General features: G+C 38.9%; 2 long non-coding RNA genes across 2 annotated transcripts; one reads left to right on the top strand and one right to left on the bottom strand.

Annotated features, from left to right (window-relative positions):
* Window positions 1-16,469: 16,469 nt before the first annotated feature.
* On the top strand, window positions 16,470-17,895 carry LOC311072571. Its single transcript, XR_014604027.1, has 3 exons — window positions 16,470-16,571; window positions 17,329-17,424; window positions 17,762-17,895. It is a non-coding gene; the product is annotated as an uncharacterized lncRNA (long non-coding RNA).
* A 117-nt stretch (window positions 17,896-18,012) lies between these two features.
* Window positions 18,013-19,164, bottom strand: LOC311072570. The gene is made up of 4 exons (XR_014604026.1): window positions 19,038-19,164; window positions 18,736-18,762; window positions 18,545-18,656; window positions 18,013-18,443 (listed from the first exon to the last, which is right to left on the bottom strand). It is a non-coding gene; the product is annotated as an uncharacterized lncRNA (long non-coding RNA).
* Window positions 19,165-20,563: the final 1,399 nt, after the last annotated feature.

The raw sequence follows: 20,563 nt of genomic DNA, 5'->3' as shown, positions 1-20,563 counted from the left end.
TACCAACGATGGTAAGGAAACACTGAGCACATGTTAACACTGAGACAGGATACAACAGCAATTTAAATTAAAGACCCTCATCTCTGTATTTTAACCAGACCCAATGTTTATATAACAGTTTAAATTGATGAATAGTTTGGCATTGCTTTTGTTGCAAGTCCAGTTTATTCCAGAGTTTCACTCCACATACAGACACACAATAATGTTTACGAGTGGTTTGGACTCTCGGTAATGAAAAATATCCAAAACCTCTCAAGTTATGAGCTCGCACTGGAGTTTTAAAAAAACGTTGTAAGTTAGGCAGTAATAATTTGTTAAATGCTTTATATAAGACTATTGATGTATTATATTTTACAAGATCATCAAATTTTAGCAACTTTGACTGCATAAACAGATTATGAGTATGTTCTAGAAAACCAACCTTGTGAATGATCCTCACAGCTCTTTTCTGTAATATAATCAGAGGATTTATTGTGTTCTGGTAAGTATTTCCCCACACTTCAACACAAAACGTAAGGTATGGTAGTACCAGGGTGCAGTATAAAGTACGGAGTGCATTTTCATCAAAGTATAGTTTTGATGAACATATAGAGGAAATCAAAAGACACAGTTTGACATCTGATGTTTCACTGAATGATTTTATAAGCTTGGAATAATGTTTGATATGATTTTCGAATGGAAGGACCTCATGTTGAGCTTTCAGAACAAGCCAGATAGGAAGCCAGTCAACTCTGAATCATCTCTTTCTATGGAATCTCATTTATTCTGAACATATAATTCTGAAAGTCAGGCGCAAAAGTACCTGGAATGTAACCACTATAAACATTTGGGGACCATGCATAAGAGGATATGTCCCAATCCTAAATATGCTGTTACATTCTTGCAAAGTATTAATATTTATTACTTAATGATTAATATTTATGTCTTTAAATTGCATACAAAACTTCCATCCAGTTATAAAGTTCACCCAAAAATTGAAAATTCTGTCATCATTTACTCATGCCAACCAAGTAAGACTTTCCTTCATCTTCGAAATACAAGTGAAGATATTTGAAATTATCTGCTGAGAGATTTCTGTTCCTCCATTGACAGTCCACACAACTGACACTTTGTTTCTTTAAAAAGTTCATAAAGAGATCGTAAAACTAATCAAAACGTTTTAGTCCAAATTTTCTGAAGAGACACAATCACTTGATGAATGGATTTAATTTAGTTATTCTTCAACTCACAGATCACTCATGATAAACAGAAGCTTAAGCATAATTGCTTGAAGTGTAAGAATCAATGAGGTTCAAGAACCAATGAAGATCATTTTCGTGTTATGCAGCATGTTTGAGCTTCCACAAGAACCAATCAAGTTCATTCTCGTGTTAGGCAGTACGTTTGAGCTTCAGCGAGAACCAATGAGGTTTATTCTTGTGTGTTACGAAGCACTTTGAGCTTCCTCAAGAACCAATCAGGTTCATTCTCGTGTTACGCTGCACGTTCGAGCTTCAGCGAGAACCAATGAGGATCATTCTCGTGTTATGCAGCACGTTTGAGCTTCCGCAAGAACCAATGAGGTTCATTCTTGTGTTACGCAGCACATTTGAGCTTCTGCAAGAACCAATGAGGTTCATTCTTGTGTTACGCATCACATTTGAGCTTCTGCAAGAACCAATGAGGTTCATTCTTGTGTTACGCAGCACATTTGAGCTTCTGCAAGAACCAATGAGGTTCATTCTTGTGTGTTATGCAGGACGTTTGAGCTTCAGCGAGAACCAATGAGGTTTAATCTGTTATGCAGCACGTTTGAGCTTCATTGAGAACCAATAGCTGTGTTTCCACTGTCAGAATTTATCTGAGTCTGGAGACGGCGGATGATTACATATACCAGCTAACATCAGCATTAAAGCACTAAAAACTCACTCTCAGACAGCAGCGAGTGTTTGAAATAACTTCTGTTTGTGATCCGATGTGGATTCTGATCACCGTATAAGGCAGAAATATCTATATGCGATACAAAAGACTATGCGTGCTAACCATTACCATAGTAAACATGGTAAATACGACCGCTTGAAGAAATCAAGACAAATGATAAAGGCTATCACAATCGTGTATTTATTTTATCTGTCAGTATGTCTTGTCTCTTTATACCGGACTGTCTGATATCCATATTTAGCTCTGCATATGTCATAAAATAAAGCAACTCTGGTTTTTCAGGAGTTTTTTTCTGTTTCTATGACTGAAAATATAACTGTATTGGGACTGTCACTGGAGAGAATGCTAAAGGTCCTCAGGTTGTATTTTTGGTGGAAAATTTGTAGAAATTATCATTCTTTCTAAATGCAATGTAAACATACTGTCCTGTGACTACAAATAAACAGAAACAGACGCGACTGAATAAGCATGTGTGTTCCCTTTTTCTTTTGTGAAATAATGGTAAATACCACTTTATTTCTGTGACTAATGTGCAATCTTGACACAAATTAATTCATTATGATCAATGTTTCACTTATTATTGTAAAACTGTGGTAAATCATCAATGCTTGGAATTTAAATCTTTATAAGTAAACAACAAAAATGCCACCAAACGGCAGCTTTTATCGTTTCCGTTTTGCGATCTAGCTAGTTTCCAGTGATTTTTTTCTGATTAGTTTTCTGGTGAAATGATGGGTTTGTGTGACGTTGTTCCAGAGAGGCATGTTACAGGCGGGTTTTAGTGAAGCGCTGCGGAGCTTCTGGCCCGAAAGTGATAACGTAGCATGGATTTGGGCTCGGTGCTACAGGTCCGAGGCTATTAGCCCAGCCCAGCCTGTTAAAAAGCCCTGGCTCGCACTGGCCTGACAGTGGAAAAGCTGCTATTGAGGTTCGTTCTTGTGTGTTACGCAGCACGTTTGAGCTTCAGCAAGAACCAATGAGGTTCAGTCTCGTGTTACGCAGCACGTTTGAGCTTCAGCAAGAACCAATGAGGTTCATTCTCGTGTTACGCAGCTCGTTTGAGCTTACGCAAGAACCAATGAGGTTCAGTCTCGTGTTGCGCAGAACATTTGAGCTTCCGCAAGAACCAATGAGGTTCAGTCTCATGTAAAAGAAGCAAAATAATTTCTAGAGAGAGGTTTGACTCTCACTTAATTCTCATTGAAAAGGACAAATAAACCCTTTTAATCCCATATATTCTATATATAACCACTTGAATGTATAAACATGTATCCAATGTTCCTATCTCATGATTTTCCTTTTATAGAGTTTGGCCCATGTATTAATTCAAACTCTTTTGGTTTAATGTTCCAGAATTGCATACTATGGTTAATTAAAATCACACATGTAGCATGTTATCCAAAATTTGCTTCCTATTTGTTAATTTACATTACATTTTGCTAACTCTGTGGCACATTATAATATTATAAGAATCTTTAAGGTTATTCTCTTAACCACTTACACCCTGAAGGCATTTTTAACGATTTCACATCTAAGTGGCATATTTAAAAGTAATGGCTTATAACTCTACAGAAAAAAACAAGATATAAACTAGTGCATGGTCTCATTTGATAGAAAACCTTTCAAATATTCAAAAAATAAATTTGATCATGTTTGGTGGTTCTTACATCATTGCTGAGAAAACCCCAGAAAAAGCGATGCAATTTATTGATTTATTTAGTTATTATTGATGATTGAAATGATGACTAAGTATATATGGAAGCTCATAAAAATCATGTCAACTGTATCTGAGCAAAATTTTGTGTTGATTTTTCAAAGCAATCAAAAGTTATGGCATTTGGAACCATTTAGCCTGTTTATCAAAAGTCAAAAAAAAAAAAAAAAAAAAAAAAAAAAAAAGAGTGTTAATCTGAGCATAAGACCTACTTACCTACTTGTGTAAATCTACAATAAAGCATACAATTATTTATAATTATGTCACAGGTCGGGGTGGGCCAAGCCAGACTGCACCCACCCCTGGAGACCGGGTACCGCCTCGAGGAGCGTGTCAAGGAACCAAACAGCAGACAGAGGATAAAGGAATAACAATTTCTTTATTGAGTTAAAAGCAAATAATTTGAAAAGTCCTAATTAAAATCTTCCTTCTTGTCGCCAGAAGCAATTCGATGGGCCCCTGGACCGGAGCGAGATGGACGTTCGTGAACACCCTGCGGCTCGTCGGAGAGGAATCAAGGAGGACACACACCATCCAGGTAGGTCACTGGGTAAGTACTCTTTACAGGGCTCACAAGGACGTCTTGGCTACTCGGACCCCATTCGGACTGGAACCAGGTAAATATGGTGAGGATGGAACGAGTGCCGGAGGCTGCCCAGAGGTAAGTATCCAGAGGACGGGGATCCTCAATTCAGACGGGTCACAGGGGCGCAGGTGGCGAGCAGGCCGGGCCAGGAGGGGACCGTGGACAGCAAGACGACACTTTGATTGAGCCACGTGCCGTGGCTATTCTCCTTCCTTCCGAACAGCAGCAACAATTTGCAACACGGGCACGGAAGGCCACCCGGCAAGAGGACACTTCACTTTGACTGTGCCCTGCAACAATACAACAGGGTTCAATGGTTCAACAAGATGCGACGCTCAGTGATACCTTCTCTCCTTCTGAACAGGGCGGAGGCTTTCAGTGGGGACAGGCGGGGACCACCAGGCGGAGAAGACGCTTGCGGGAGACACTCCACCTGACTGTACACTGTAACCAGGTAACAGGATTTAACTTCCCAACAGCATATGGAACGTTCAATTGAAATACCTTCTCTCTTTCTGAGCAGGGCGGAGGCTTTCAGTGGGGACAGGTGGGGACCACCAGGCGGAGAAGACGCTTTGAGGGAGACACTCCACTTGACTGTACACTGTAACCAGGTAACAGGATTTAACTTCCCAACAGCATATGGAACGTTCAATTGAAATACCTTCTCTCGTTCTGAACAGGACAAGCCTTCAATGGGACATTTGGAGACCACCAGACGGAGAGGACACTTGAGCGGGACACTCCACTTCGGCTGTGCACTGTAACCAGGTAGCAGGAGTTAACTTCCCATCAGCATATGGAACGTTCAATTGAAATACCTTCTCTCGTTCTGAACAGGACAAGCCTTCAATGGGACATTTGGAGACCACCAGACGGAGAGGACACTTGAGCGGGACACTCCACTTCGGCTGTGCACTGTAACCAGGTAGCAGGGTTTAACTATTCAACAGCATATCAAACGTTCATTTCAAATACCTTTTCTGAACAGGACAGCGACTTTCGATGAAGCATGTGGAGACCACCAGACGGAAAGGATGCTCTAAGCAAGACACTCCACTTCAGCTGTACACTGTATCGATGCAACAGGATTTGACCATTCAGCAGTAATGAAACATTCAGCTGCAATACCTTCTCTCGTTCCAACCAGACAGCGGCTTTTGATAGGGACGTGTGGAGACCACCAGACGGGAAGGATGCTTTAAGCAAGACGCTCCAGTTCAGCTGTACACTGCAACAATGCAACAGGATTTGACCATTCAACAGTGGATGAAACATTCATCTGTACTACCTTCTCTCCTTTCCAACCAGGGCAGCGGCTTTCGATCGGGACATGTGGAGACCACCAGACAGGAAGATTGCTTTAAGCAAGACGCTCCAGTTCAACTGTACGCTGCAACAATGTAACAGGAATTAATGGATCGGCAGCATTCACAGAGTGGGACTGTCTCAAATGGTAAGTTGGACGCTGGATGTAACGAACCCCGTTCAGAGACAGCGGGTGATAGACTATAGAAGCGAGTGCACAGCAGACTATTAATACTTCTCCACACGATAAACTTCACTCCATAACACAAACCGTGTGAATCATCACTTCAGGCACTGCATTCCACTCGCACACGTGCATTCGGGCCAGCACTCACCCACCGGTCTTTCTCCCACCAGATCGACTCTCGTCTCTACACGGGCTCCACTTCTCTCAGAGACAGTCAAACGGATGTAGTAATCGTCACATTCAGTGCAGGAAGAACAAAGGTTGGAGACAGATCATTAATTCACTCGGTGTAATACTTCACTCGTGCCACACGCTTTCCAGACTTTCCACACCACTTCAGTGTCAGTGCATATAAACAACAGATCAAATACTCATCACTTTGCGTCTTTCCCACTGTTGACGATATCCCCTAGATCTCATTGACAAAGCTTCACTCTCTCATGTCCATTTCTCGGCTTCAATCTTCGCCCTGCTTCACAGTCCAGCTTCAAATATAAACAACCCGCCGACAGAACACAGTATCTCACGGGAGGAGAACCACACCGACCGTCTGTTTCCTCTCTCTTTTTAAAGCCCCATCTTAATGCACGTTCCTCTCACAACACTCTCTGTAATTCTCCTCACCTGTTGTCAATCAGGCAATTGGCCTCGCTGCCATGGCAGCAGATTTCGCGGTGTGATGAGACGACCATCCACCAGAGGTCTCCAAATAATACTGCCTTCACGAGGATTTTACTTTCTCTCTTTATCTGGCTTTTGTCACACCGTGACAATTACATAGAATAAGTATCAAGTAATAAGATCCTGGTTGGTGAGTCTTCCAGCACTGTTTCAGCTGTGCACTCCTATTTTGTGGTGCACAGTAAATCAAGACCTGTCAATCAGGGGAGTGTCCGATTGCTCTCTACATATCGTCCCATCCCACTATACCCACCCACATCACCTGAGATCCAGTTTCCACTGGTTGAACTTTCAAATGATGCTGCGTCATGGGCCGTTTCTCAATATGTGTTCTTGTCTCTACTTGTCTTGTCTGTACTGAAACGTCATCAGTTGCTGCCCAAGTACTGTTCTAATTCAAAGTTCACATCTAGCCAAGTACAGTTCAAATCCCCGGATGTGTTCTTGATCCACCCCTTTTGTTTTTTGAGGATGCATCAAGAGGTGACTTGTGCGGACAGGTATCCCAGAATGCATCTCGCACCAACCAGCAAGTCGTCCCCTTGGAATTATAAGGTTCTATCTGCGTTCTGAGCAGTTTTGAGATATTGAGCTTTAAAGTTTTTGCATTCCATTCGACTGTGTAGAAAGAACCTTTTTATTTTCTAAATAAAAAGTTCCAAAATGTACACAACTTAAAAAACAACATCACATAATGTAAAGAAGTGGTCACAGAATAAGAATATGTGAATAACTAAATTTTGACAAAAAATGTCAGATAGAACCTTATAATTCCAAGGGGACGAAGTTTCAATAGCAGAGGAGAAACCCCACGTAATTGTTATTGTGTCACAAAATTTAGTTTTAAGTGTTTTCAGGCGAGAATGTAGTTGTTTATAGCTCAAATCTGTGGTTTATTTAGAAAGATAGTGTCTGTTTGAAAATTTTATCTGACATTTTCAGAGTTGTGAGATCCAGACAATCAGCAGGCTCTCAGCGCTCATGTACCCCGCAGAGAACTGCCTTACCTCGGCTAGTCCTTTTGACGTTTGCCGCTGGCTCTGATGTCTTTGTAGTGGTTAAACATAAAATATAATTCATCTCGTGTGCATCTAAAACGGGCAATCTTTGGTCTCATGAATCTATAATTTGTTCCCTGGCAAATCGTTTTGGATGAAGGCAAAGTGAAGTTTCATAACTTTATATATGGCCAGAGGTGTAAAGTCCAGGTTCAGAAAGTAAAAGTCCTCCTCAGTATTTTGTTCCAATCACCTGGATTTGTTAATTAGCACAATTTTTCAGCCAGGAGATCATCAGATGAATCAGCTGGCTGAGTTCATGGGTGGAATAAGCATATGGCAGGACTTTTACTTTCTGACCCCTGGACTATACACCTCTATATATGGCTAATTAACTTTACCATTGTAGCCTCCGAGAGCTTTGTATGTTTGACTGAATTATTTGCTTGTTTTTATTTATTATTATATAGCTTCCCAGATAGCATGTAACCATTGAAACAATGTTGAGTCAGTGTTGATGCGTCAACGCTGATTACATTGAAATGACGTTAGAAAGTGATGTTGTTTTACCATCACTCTTGCACCCTCAGTTAATATTGAAATAATGTTCAGATTTCAACCACAAATCAATAGTGTTAATATTGCTTCAACATTAAAAAGTGATGTTGTTTCAATGTCACTTTTGCACCCTCGGTTAATATTGAAATAATGTTCAGATTTCAATCACAATTCAATGGTGTTAATATTGCTTCAACATTACAAAGTGATGTTGTTTCAATGTCAATTTTGCACCATCGGTTAATATTGAAATAATGTTCAGATTTCAATCACAAATCAATGGTGTTAATATTGCTTCAACATTACAAAGTGATGTTGTTTCAATGTCACTTTTGCACCCTCGGTTAATATTGAAATAATGTTCAGATTTCAATCACAAATCAATGGTGTTAATATTGCTTCAACATTACAAAGTGATGTTGTTTTTGCATCACTCTTACACCCTCAGTTAATGCTGAAGCAATGTTGAGATTTCAACCAAAAATCAACGGTAATAGTATTGATTCAACATTACAAAGTGATTTTTTATCAACATCACTTTTGCACCCTCAGTTAATGTTGAAACTGTTGAACAAAAAATCAATAGTAATGCTACTGAATCGACATTACACTATGATTGATTCTACATCACCGATGCTGAATCAATACTGAAATTAACACAAATAATCAATGGTAATGTTGAATCAACATCACTCCTTTTGAATCAACACTGAAATTAACTAAAATAAATCGATTGTAATATTGTTGAATCAATGTTACACTATGATGTTGAATCTACATCACTGCTGTTGAATCAACTCTGAAATTAACAAAAATAATCAATGGTAATATTGTTGAATCAATGTTACACTATGATGTTGAATCTACATCACTGCTGTTGAATCAACACTGAAATTAACAGAAATAATCTTTGGTAATATGGTTTGATCAATGTTACAATGTGATGTTGATTCTAAATACATTTTATTGAAACACTGAAAATACAACTGAAAAGGAATGTCAACCAATGTTGCCATCTGATTTACTAAGTTAATGTTGAAACATTAATATTTCAACTACACTTCAATGAAGCGTCAACAAATTCCTGACCAAAAATTTGGCAAAAACATTTTAAAATATAAATGACACATTTCCAGCAGTTGAGTTAATTTATTTTATTCAATCAATCAATGACAAAAATATATTAAAAGATCATTCTTTAAAAAAGAAAGGGGGAGAAATAGGACAAAAGCATTTCAACCTTTAAAAATAAAATTGCCTTCAGAAGTCTGATTGAGCCTGATGAAGACCTGATGGTCGAAACGTTGCTTGAATAAACTCTTTTGGAGCAGTAATTTTCAGTGTGCGACTTCACACTTCTTTATTTTGTTCAGAAGTCTGATGTCATAACTACAGGTGGTCCAACGGTTCAGGTTTTTAAAAATCTGTCATACATCAGACTACTGCCTCTTTTCCTTTGGGTTCTCTGAAATCTGAAAAAGAAAGCATGATGTTACTCGAGAACAAGTCAATTCAGTTGCCACATTCAAGAATGTTAATATACTGTACTAAACACAATACGATTCACTTTTTAAAAAAAGTTGCTGAACACAAAATATTATAACTATGATTAAAGTATCGTTAAATTCTGATTATTTCATTTATTTTTCTAAAATCTATTAATGCTTCAATATCAAAAGAAATCACTATGGCAGGGGTGTCCGATTTTATCTCCAGCCCTAATTAAACACACATGAAGCAGCTAATCAAGGTCATTAGGATCAATGGAAACTTCCAGGCAGGTGTTGGAGCTAAACTCATGACTTCATGAACAGGAACAAACACCTGTGAGCTATAGCCATTAACAATATCTCAGTTAATTTTCTGTGAAACTACATAGCATTCAAGTAACAAGTTTATCTTGTAGAATAAAAGAACTTAGGTTTTTTCAATGAAAATTTCTTTAAAGGGATAGTTCAGCCTGAAATGAAAATTCTGTCATCATTTACTCACCCTCAAGTTGTTCCAAACCTGTATGAGTTTCTTTCTTCTGTTGAACACAAAAGAAGATATTTTAAAGAATGTTGGTAACCAGAAAGTTGACGGTGGCCATTGATTTCCATGGTAGAAAATAAATACCATGGAGGTCAATGGCTATCAACTGTCTGGATGCCAACATTCTTCACTCTATCTTCTTTTGTGTGCAGCAGAAGAAAGAAATTCATACAGGTTTGGAACAACTTGAGGATGAGTAAATAATGACAGAATTTTCATTTCGGGCTGAACTATCCCTTTCAAGCTGCAGATTCACCTTATGTAGACCTTAATCTCTTTAAATATCACAAAATAGCCATGTCAGTCACTTTCTTAATAAACACAAGATGTTTTTTGTTATTGTGTTTCAGTGGAAACAAGCTAAACTGATTGGAAATCAGTTGCATTTCTCAAATTTAATACAGATTCAGGAATATGAATGATTACCTGATTAAGCAGTGATAAGGCACAGGATATCATCAAGTCCCAGGTCAGGTGATTATGCTGTCGACAACAACTCGGTGTATAATCAATGTCAGCATTATCAGGAGGGGGCTGCTTTTTTTTATATTTATTGTCAATCTTCGTCGGCCTTCATTCCTACTAAAGGAGCAATGTGCTCTGCATGCAAGCACTGATGGATGCAAGACATGGGCTATGTTTGCAGTGTAACTTTCTTGCTCTCCTGCACTTCAAGAAATGTGTTAAATGACATTAGAACTTTATTCAGGAAATTCGTAATAAACTTTACTAAAGCAATGTGCATTTAAGTATGTAGATGCACCATTGTTTGAAACTGTGCTAGAGAAGTCATGTAAGTATGTCAGGTGCTTCAACAAACAAGACTTCTGTATAGGATGCACCTATGTTTTCTCTCTAATGAGGAAGCATTAGACTACTGAGAAGTGAGCATGCAAAACCAAAATGGGCGTTTACCAATAAGTGGCCAATTTCAAACTACAATCAATGTTTTTCAACCATTTATCAACAGACTTGCTAAACCACCCCACCCCTAAACCAAGCCTCCAATGGATTAGAGCAAATCAGGTAAAGCGGTTGAAAATGCCCATTGTGGTTTGAAAACGCCCCACTGATGTTCTGCAGAGATACATGCCTGAATGATCTTGTGCTCATAAACTACAAATCACTGTTAGTTCAATGTCACTGTCTCCAACCATGTGTGCTGTTGGCTTTTATCAAAATTTCAATGCTGATCCAACACACTTTAAACACTGAAATGTCAATCTCAACCAAAATTATGGTTTGGATCAAAACTCAACATTGTATCAATGTTCCCATGCTATCTGTGCGATTTATTTCAACACTTTACTTACTTTGAAAATGAATGTATGTTAGTAGATTTAGTAACAATAAATAAAAAGCATGCTAAAAACAGAAATACATTATATGCACCATTGTTTGAAACTCGGAGAGTTCATGCATGTCAAACACACAAGACTTCCGTATAGGATGCACCTTGTGTTTTCTCTCTAATAAGGAAGCATTAATTAACTACTGAGAAGCCCACATGCAAAACCAAAATGGGCGTATACCAATTAGTGCCAATTTTCAAACTACAATTGGTGTTTTTGAACCATTTTTCAAAAGACTTGCTAAAATCATGAGGGCCCACCCCTAAACCAAACCCCCAGTCTATTAGAGCAAATGAGTTAACACCATTGAAAGTGCCCATCATGAACTGAAACGCCCCACTGATTGGGAAACACCCAGTAGTGTTTTGCACAGATACATGCCTGCAAGATATTGTGCTCATAAACTAAGACTCACTGTTAGTTCAATTTCACTGTCTTCACCCATGTGTGCTGTTCACTTTCATCAACATTTCAATGCTGATCCAACACACTTTAAACATTGAAATTTTGATGTCAACCAAAATGATGGTTTGGATCAAAACTCAATATTGAATCAATGTTACCATGCTGTCTGGGTTCTTATTCCTTTTACTTATACTTTATAATGGCTATTATTGATCATTAAAACTGACATTTAACAAAAAGAGACAGGGTTGTGTTTCTATGTCATATTTCATTTTATTACAGTGAAGATTATTAGAGTACATGTGCACATATTGCCAGAACCATATATTGATATATTTTTAAAATGTAAACGAAGCAGGGTTGTGTTTTATATATTTAAATACAACAGTTCTTTCTGGTTCTCGAATCTGATTGGCTGAGAGCCTTTTTCAGAAGTGCTACCGTTTGTATCACTCCGCTTGCGGCGACTGTCATGGCGGTCGAGCAAATCGACCATATTTTTAAAAAAAAAATACTACTGTTGTTGTGTCACGAAGTGTAGTTCTAAGAGTTTATTTTTTTAGGCGAGAATGTAGTTATTTTAGACCTCAAACATGTGACTAATATATACTCAAAACTATTTTACAATCTGTCGAGACGCTTTCGCAAATGCGAGCTCCAGGCCGTCAGCGGCCATTCAGCACTCATGTTCCCGCAGAGAACAGTGTCATCTCGGCCAGTCTTTAGAGAATTTGCCACTGGCTCATTTGGGGTATATCAAACGGGCAATCTGATCTTATTAATCTATTACTTGTTCCAGATCAAATTGATTATGGTTAAGGGGAAAATTAAGTTTCATAACACTATATTTAGCCTATATTTGACTTAAATTATGTACTAGTGCTGCTTGTTCTTTGCTTGTGTTTTTTTTCCTAATGTCTTTTATAATGGCTATATTGTTAATTTAAATATTGTTGTTCAAAAAATATTATTTTATATAAATAATATGTCGTATTTGGTATAGAGAAAGGATCGTAATATGGACTTCAGTGAAAGTTACATTATTATGCCATTAGATGGCGTCAAAAACTGCCTTTATGAGTGAGTCAGAACAAGGTGAATGCTGGGCACCGGAGCAACAGCAGCTTATACGCACACACAAATAGAAAACATTTACTTGATCGGATAGACGGCAGTTGGCACAGCTGTACTGTGACTGGACTGGAGATGGAGATGGAGGAAGGAGATGACGAGATAAGGGGAAAGATGGAAAGGGAAAGCAGGTAGGAGGTAAAAATGGAAATTTGATGAAGAAAAGGAAGGCTTGCACACTAGGTAGTAGTAACTCGGATCTGAGTGGTGAGGAGAGTGATATGTACATTAGAGGAACGAGATGACCAAGATTATAAAGTAGTGATCAAGTTTAGGGAGGAAGGTGGAGTGGAAGGTATAAATCCGGTTAGACTGACATCAGCATTAAAAAAGGCGATTGATGATATAAATGCAGCAAGGGTGCTAAGAAATGGAAGTTTATTGATTACTTGTAAAGACATGGGTCAGAGGGATCGGGCACTCAAGCTGGAAAGAATGGGGCAGTTTCAGGTGGAGAGTGCTGTATCTGATCTGGGAAGGACAAAATAGAGAAAGGGGGTGATTACAGGTATTCCAGTGTGTGTAGGGATGGAAGAGGTGAAGGCTAATTTAAGGGGTGGGATAATGATGAGTGCACAAAGACTTCAAACAACAAGAGAAGGAATTAAGGAGGATAGTCTGTCAGTTTTGTTACAGTTTGAGGGAGAGGCCCTCCCAAAGAAAGTAACAATTTGTTATATGAGTTACTTTGTAAGACCTTACATGCCAAAACAACTTAGATGCTATAACTGTCAGCGGTTTGGACATGTAGCCGTAGCCTAATGAGCAAGGAGACAAGAAGGTGTGCCAGATGTGGAGGAAATCATAGTTATGGTCAGTGTGGGGAAGGCATACCACCTAAATGTTGTAACTGTGGAGGTGCTCATAATGTGGCTTATGGAGGATGTGCAGTGATGAAGGAAGCAGTACATGTGCAATAAATGAGAGTAGGACAGAAGGTGTCATATGCAGAAGCAGTAAAAATGGTCCGAAACCAGACAACAGGAACTAGCAGTGTGGGGAGTGTGGAGAAAGAAACAAGACAAATAAAGCAGAATGAGGGGAATATGATGCAAGTAAATGTAAGGAAACTAGTCACATTTATAGCTGGTGTGATTAATGGTACAGCAGATGTAAAATCAAAGACGGAAAGAATACAGTTGATAGTTATGGCGGCAAAGCGGCATTTGGACGTAACAGGGCTGACATGGTAAACAGTGAGAGATGATCTCAAACATCAGTCTAGTCAGGAAACATAAGTTGGTTGATATTAATCATGGTGTTTTTAATACAATGGAATGCCCGAAGCTTGGTAGCAAATGGACAAGAGCTTAAAAGCTTTATTGATGAAGTGGTGCAAAAGCCAGATGTTTGGATTTGAACCAGATGTTGTATCCAGGAGGCCTGGCTTAGACCAAAACTAGATTTTGTGATACAGGGGTATGTGTCTGTTCGTCGAGATAGAAATGAAGGAGGTGGGGGAGGATGTGCTACATTTATTAAATGGGGGTTCCCATATAGGGTCCTGGGATTGGGAAAGGAATTGGAATATATGGTGGTGGAGGTGTGGGTAGGACTGGATGGTGTAGCTATAATTAACTTTTACAATCCATGTAGGAAATTGGAATTAGATAAAATGGAAGATGTTGAGGGACAGGACAGACGATAGGTAGTGTGGTGTGGGGATTTTAATGCTCACAGTCCACTTTGGGGTGGGAAGAAGTTGGATGAAAATGGTCGGGTGATAGAGGAGTTGCTGGATTTGAAAGGGATGTGTGTCTTAATGATGGTAGAGGAACAAGGATTGATATGGTTTCAGGAAATGAGGCTGCACTAGACCTTACTATTACATCTAATGATATAGCAAGGTTATGTGAATGGGAGATACGGGAGGGGTCGACAGTAGGGAGTGATCATTTTCCTATATTATGCTCAATTAGAATGAGAGTTGAAAAACAGTCTGAAGAGGGAGTAGGGAGAAGGGTGTTTGGTAAGGCTAATTGGGCAAAATTCAAGGAGTTATGTGAGGAAAGGTTAACTGGGGAAGTTAGAGATATGGATATTGATAGAGAGTTTAGTAGTTTCCAGGAAATTGTTAGAGGGGTGGCAGATGAAACTATTCCCAAGAGTTATGGGAAAAGGAAAAGGAAAGCAGTTCCATGGTGGACAGAGAAATGCAGAGAAGTTGTAAAAGGTAGGAACAGGGCCTTAAGGCAATTGAGATGAACCCATAATTATGAGCATTTGTTACAGTATAAAAGGGCTCAAGCATTAGTAAGAAAGACCATACGCCAGGCTAAGAGGAATAATTGGCATCAGTTCTGCAGCTTAATAGGTAGAATGACACCGGTGGGAGAAGTATGGGGGATGATAAGGAAGATGGGTGGCGTGAGGAGGGAATGGGACTACTCCTACTGGTCAGTGAGGAAGAGAAGGCAGTGACTGACAAAGAGAAGGCAGAGATGATGGCAAAAGTTTTTGTAGCAATACACAGTTCTGATAACCTAGAGGGAAATTGGAAAAAAGGAAGGGAAAGGGCATTAAAGGCTTATCCTGGAGTCTTGGAAAAAAGAGAGGAGGTGGATGATGCATTAAGTGCACCTTTTTCTAAGGCAGAGATGGAGAGAGATTACCAGAGCAGGAATGACATCACCAGGAGGAGATGAAATGTGTTATGTCATGTTGTCTTTTATGTGTGAAATAGCATTAGGAAGACTGCTTAGATTATTCAATAGAGTTTGGGAGGAAGGACAGGTTTATTTTTTGGAGAAGAGGGAATTAATTTCATAATTTCAAAGTGGATTCAGGAAGGGTAGAGGGACAATGGATCCAGTGTTTTGCCTGGAAGATGAAATAAGGAAATCGCAGGTTAATAGGGAAACAGTGGTGGCAGTCTTCTTAGATGTTGAGAAAGCGTACGATATGATGTGGAAAAAGGCTCAGAACAGGCGTCAGGAACGGACAGCGAAAGAGAGAATCGACAGGTCAGGAGGAAAAAAGAGGATTATAGGGTAATGATAAAATTCTTATCAGAATCCTTAAATATGATAAATCAAATCAGAATAATTAAAGCATTGACCATATTTTTGCCATTAAAATGTGTTTGAATGTTCACCGGTTCCCACCTCCTTCTTCCCACAACATTTAACCTCGTTACATCAGTAAATCAAACCAGTGACTAAACTGTCAACTTCACATTGTTTCTCTTAATAGGATGAAAATAATATGTTATTTAAACTGTGATTAAATTATATATAGAAAGCGATCAAAGAACGCCCCCTTTACAATCTCTGGAACTGTCAATCACACAGCTCGAGTGTTCTGGGGCCTGTTTCAATAATGAGGTTCAACCAACTCTTGAGTTAAAACTTGAACTCTGAGTTGATTTACCCTGAGATGGGAAACTCTGAGTTTTCGGTTTCAGAACAGCTGAAATGAGTTTGTTCAATCAACTCTAAGTTGACTGACGAGTTAAGCACATGCACCACAACTATAAAAAGCCATTATCAATGGAGCAGATATTATGAGTCACCATGGCAACAGCGGTAGAAAAAAAGAGGTCTGCATATTTTTCACCAGCAGAACTGGATGTGCTTATCCAAGCATATGGAGAGTACGAACACATATTTAAAAAAAACAACAAAAAAAACAACAACATGGCTGTAGCGGCGAAGGACAGAGAGTTAGCTTGGGAGAAAATAGCTGCTCGAGACAATGCGTAAGTTTACATTTTAATTACTGTTATACAGTGTTGGGTGTAATTAATTACTATGTAATCTAAATACTGTAATTTAATTAAAGGGATTACTCTTAATTCTTCTGTAATTTAAAGTAAAATCTGATGTAATTGCATTAAATGCTGCATAGACTATAGAACAATTCTGTATAAAACAATAGTGGATTTAACATCAAATTTTAAAAGGTATATTTTTAATGTAACCTTCTCCCTCTACACACTTTGGTCAATTCAAGAATAATTCATGCAATTGTATATTGTTTATTTGAAAGCATTAAAACTGCAGTTTCTTGTCTCTCCTTGTATTGTTCAAGTGGTTGAGGCTGATATGGGATTTAGAAAGTAATTAGTAATAAGTAGACCAATACTTTCTAGATATAGTAATTATTACATTAATAATAATTAGACTGTTGAAGATGTCATTTGTAGTTAGTAGTTAATAACTATTTTAGAGTAACTTACCCAACTGTTATAATATCAGAGATGAAACTGGAAGAACAGTATGTTATTAATTTTCATGTAGGTGCAATCCTGCAGGCATTAAAAGAACATGTGCAGCAGCTGCAAATGAAATATAAAAACATAATTCAATCAGGTAAGGCCTGAGCATACCATAGGTGTAGGGTACCTGACTTTACAAACATTTGACATATTAAATAACTAAATAGCATCCAGTGTCTAGCAGTTCAGCATTTTTTACATATGTCTAAATGTTCATTCTCATTTGACTTCTACTCAGCCAACAGAAAGAAGGCAGAGGTTCGCAAAACGGGGGGAGGACCTGCACCACCACCTCTGACCAATGCCTCCTGTCCCAACAGAACCCCAGGCAGTTGTAAGTAGCCTACTCAATACACCAGAAATTATGACAAATAGTATTATAAAGTGTACTCAATCAAATGCTCATCTTCACAGGATAATGGGGATGAAGAAACAGTTTCTGCTAATGTTAACATTATGTGTCTACACATCAAACAATCTACACATTCACATTTCTTCACATTTTTATGTGGAGTAGCCTATAGAATCTAAGTTTATATCTAAGTATAAATTGACATTCTTATCTGTGTTCACAGATGAACAGTTCAGTGATTTTCAGTAAATGCCACCGTTTAATTCTGTAGAATCTGTTTAGAACTACATGATGTAACTCTAATCTACTGTATTTTCAGCTGCCAGTTAAGGAGTTATATGGACTTCCTCTTATTAAAAAATAGAAGAAAAAAAACCAGCAAAGAACTTATATAATTGGATCGCCAGATCCTAAAGGCAGATCTGGAAATCGGGATTCTGAAACAAAAGCTAGAGGTGAGTGTATGGTCACAGGTGAATTCTAGGAGGTATTGAAACTATATTAAAATCTAACAGTTGTTTTTGAATTTGTAGGAAATAAAGAACACCATATAAATTGCTGTGATTTTATGTTTATTCATTTTGTTTATTTTGTGCTTGGTTGTGGTGGTGGATATCATGTGGATTAATCTGAGAAGACATTGCAGCATATAATATCTCGGACTACCCTTCCATCCTGGAAATCTGCAGGGTTGATGGGGTCTTCCTCTGGGTCTTGTATTTGTAGGGCAGGGTGTTGCACCCCTTTAATTATGGCAATATTATGAAGAACAACACATGCCACAATAATGTTGCAGGCCCTTTCAGGGGTTACCCTGAGGTGACATAGGCACTGGAAACGTGCTTTCAACAGGCCTATGGTCATTTCCACCCGGCCTCTCGTCCTGCAGTGTGCCACATTGAAGCGCTGCTGGGGGCCTGGTTCAGGTTCTGGGTAAGGGGTAATTAGTGTTGGTTGGCATGGGTAACCCCTATCTCCCAGCAGAAAGCCATCAATCTCTCCTGTAAAAAAAGTTCACATTGCTTTAGTGCTGCATAGAAGTTCCCCTGTAAGTGTGTAGTGCATACATTGAAATAAGTGTATAGGACATACATTAACTTACCCCTTTCCAGCCTGTTTCTCAGGGTTGACTCACGATACATTTGTGAGTCATGAACAGAGCCGGGCCACTTGGCCTCCACATTTGTGATGATATGTGCAGCATCACATATGATCTTGATAGTGCAAAGAATGAGACGTTACAGTATTGTGATGTAGTCTTTGACCATTACAAACAGTAGGCTTTCAGTGTACCTGCACATTAATACCGTATTTTCCGGACTATAAGTCGCTCCGGAGTATAAGTCGCATCAGTCAAAAAATGCGTCATGAAGAGGAAAAAAACATATATAAGTCGCACTGGAGTATAAGTCGCATTTATTTAGAAATTTATTTCACAAAATCCAAGACCAAGAACAGACATTTAATCTGGAAAGGCAAGTTATTTAACTAAGTTACACAGTAGCACACAGAACAACAGGCTGAGTAGGTGTCCGGTATGTTAACGCAACACATTAACAGTTATTCAGCTACACAATAGCATAAAGAACATATACCTGGGAGGCTGAATAGGCTAAATTAACATAAGCCAGCGAGTCCAACAAGCAAGTTACCAGTAAACAAGTTCACCAAGCTCCCGCGATCTCATTCCACATCACTGAATCCATTGAATTTTCTTCATATGGTGTCGCTTCTGAATAACTCCGCCAACTAGAGCGCCCTCTCGCGGCTGTAGACGGTAATGTTTTCTCTTGGTTCATCTCAGTCTGAATTAATTTTGATATATAAGTCGCACCTGAATATAAGTCGCAGGACCAGCCAAACTATGAAAAAAAGTGCGACTTATAGTCGCACTATAAGAAGGTGCAATGATGGGAATATGTGTGCCATCAATGCATCCAACCACATTGGGAAATCCTAAAGGGAATTCTGATTATTAGGTTACTTCCACGGGTCGCAGCAAGATGTTCTTAACTGAACGTCATTTATCAGGTTAGCCTCATTTAAACCGATTTCTACACCACTGACCTGCAATCCTGTGAAACTCCTCTTTGATGGCTCTCACAGGTTTGTGCCCAGGAAACAACACAAAAATTCTCAGAAAGCGCTTGAGAGCGAGGTACACTCTCCTTACCGCTGTGCATATAGTAGCCTTACTAATGTGTTCTGCATCCCCGATGTTACACAGAAAACTACTTTTTGCAAAGAAACATAAAGCAAAGCAAAGCATCTGCTCGGATGTAAGAGCACGGCCACGATGGCTGATGTTACTGATGTAAGGATGGATGAGATTATGGATGTATCTAATTAACTGTAAAGAAAAATGGCACAGCTCAAATAAAAAATGCTTGGGGATATGACAAAAAAAACCCACTCTGGGCCTCAAAATCCCTACGAATTAATGCAGCTTCTTCATCTACAGGATCGTCCATAAAAAGGCATGCCATTTCATTCACTTTGATGCTTTCTGCATGACGGAAATGTGTGCAATGAATAAATGTGCCGACAGAATGAATGAGATGTTTAAACACCGCTTCCTTTTTAAAAAAAGGGGAGGAGACCGAAAGAAACTCTGGGTTTACCGAAGAAAACCTGCTCCCGACCAGGTTAGGTTCACAGAGTAAGTTACCATGGTAAATGACTTTGAGTACAAGTTACCTCTCTTTCAGAAACGGGTTTGACATACCTCCATTCTGAAACAGAAAACCCAGAGTTTCTCTCATTTCAGGGTTAACATACTCAGTTTTCACTTAACCTTCTTTCTGAAACAGGCCCCTGGACTCTCGCCAAAACTCCCTTTAGAACCTCTTATTTACATTGTGTTTGCACTGTTAGATATGATTGTTAATATTTACATCTGAGTGAAGCTCGATGTTATGAAGGGACGGGACATTTCCCGAACGCGTGCTGAGCTCTGCCAATCACAACACACTGGGCCAGCTAACCAATCACAGCAAATTTCGTATTTCGGAAGGAGGGGCTTCATGGAAAACGATGCCTTCAACCAGACTGGGGAGAGAGGAGCTGTAATAATGTAAAATATGTGAAAAATAATGTGTTTTTGAACAATCAAGCATGAAAA

Source organism: Abramis brama (genome assembly GCF_963993115.1).
Source record: "Abramis brama genome assembly, chromosome: 21".
In the NCBI taxonomy this organism is placed as follows: Eukaryota; Metazoa; Chordata; class Actinopteri; order Cypriniformes; family Leuciscidae; genus Abramis; species Abramis brama.
This window is presented reverse-complemented; position numbering and strand designations above follow the sequence as displayed.